Genomic DNA, 1,823 nt, shown 5'->3' on the forward strand with positions numbered 1-1,823 from the left:
TATAACTGCATATTTCAATAGCCACATATATTTATTTTTAAAAATGGAAGTACAATTTATATAACATGGAATTAACCATTTCAAAGTGAGCAATTCAGTGGTATTTAATAGAGTTACAATGTGCAATCACCACCACTATCAAGCTACAAAACAGGTTCATCAAGGATGGTGATGATGGTTTCACAGCAATATGAATTTATTTAATACTACTGATCTGTACACTTATTTCAGGCCATGGCAGAACTTTTAAATTAGTGCTTGTATTTCATATGACAAGTATTTTCTGTATGCTACTATTTCCTTAAAGTCTGTTTCATCACATTCTACTCCATATATGTAATGACAGATACAAAGTGGGGGGTAAAAAACATAATCTGCTTATTTGTATTTGTTCTAGAAGCTAGAGACACCTTGCTGTAAGTGCTCTGTTGGCCACTGTAATGTTCATATCTCTGTCCATATCCATTATACCCAGTATAATATAGCTGCCATAGCCACTATAGTTTTGATCATCACCATAGGCACTATTGTAATTTCCATATCCTTGATCATAATAGTTATTAAATCCTTGGTTCGACTTTTGGCCCTGACCTCAGCCTCGGCCCCTAGTACCACCTCATCCACCAGCTGCAGCACTTCTTCTTCCCTTTTGTTGTTGCTGTTGCTGCCTATATACCTCTTTGGGTTAGGCAATTTTTATTTTACACTTCCAAGAACCAAATTGATGATATCTGCTTTCTAACAATTTCTTTACTTGTTCCTCATCCATATATGTGATAAAACAAAACCTCTTTTTTCATTTGCTTTTGTATCCATGGGAAGTTCAATATTTTCAATCTCTTCAAAGGCTCCAAAATATTCTTTAATTTGCTCTTCAGAAGTATCTGGGCTCAATCCACACACAAAAGCCTTTTAGAGGGTCCCTTATCTTATAAAACTTTGGCCTTTTGGGGGCTCAATGAATTTGCCATCCAATCTGTGTTCCTTCAGTTCCAAAACATTATCAACACTAGCAGCATTTTTGAAAAGCATGAATACAAATTCTCGTGATCTTCTAGTGACTGGATCTGTTTTAATTGTGCAGTATACAACTTCCCCAAATTGAGACAAATATTCAGTCAGATCTTTCTTGCTTGTGTCCCAGCTCAAGCCTCCAATAAACACTTCACTATCATCCTGATGATTTTTGTTCTCCTTGATCTTGGATCCCTCTGCAAATTCTTCTGTGTTGCTGTACTTCCTCTATGTTGGTGGAGTTGTGTGTGTATTTTGGTGGGGGAGAAGGGGGTGCTGGCATGTAGTTCAAGACACAACATGGGCTTTTTAAATGAGAGGGTGGATCCCTGGACCACACTTACAAACACTATGTTAGTCATTGTGGAAGGGACATGAGGCAAAGGTTAATCTTTAATCTTGTTGCTGGAGGCTAAGAACAGTAGTTAGCATAATAAATGCAAGAAGTTCATCAGAAGGCTGATGGACATCTTCAGCAGGGCTGAAGAGCTGCATATTATTACCTGCTGCCAAACAGCTGAGGGCAATTCCCCTAACCCAGTGGTCAGCAAACTGCTGCTTGTGAGCCACATGTGGCTCTTTGACTCCTTGAGTGTGGCTCTTCCACAAAATACCATAGCCTGGGTGAGTCTATTTTGAAGAAGTGGCGTTAGAAGAAGTTTAAGTTTAAAAATTTTGGCTCTCAAAAGAAATTTTAATTGTTGTACTGTTGATATTTGTCTCTGTTGACTAATGAGTTTGCCAACCACTGCCCTAACCTGATAATCCTTTATTGGTTTCAGAACTTTACTTTTGATATGCTTGTTTGC

The 1,823-nt window shown here is 38.0% G+C and overlaps 1 pseudogene; it reads right to left on the reverse strand.

The window, feature by feature from the left end:
* Positions 1–616: 616 nt before the first annotated feature.
* LOC103302991 (heterogeneous nuclear ribonucleoprotein D-like) lies at positions 617–1,376 on the reverse strand (annotated as a pseudogene).
* Between the last annotated feature and the right edge of the window lie 447 nt (positions 1,377–1,823).

Source organism: Eptesicus fuscus, chromosome 1 (assembly GCF_027574615.1).
Source record: "Eptesicus fuscus isolate TK198812 chromosome 1, DD_ASM_mEF_20220401, whole genome shotgun sequence".
Classification (NCBI taxonomy): Eukaryota; Metazoa; Chordata; class Mammalia; order Chiroptera; family Vespertilionidae; genus Eptesicus; species Eptesicus fuscus.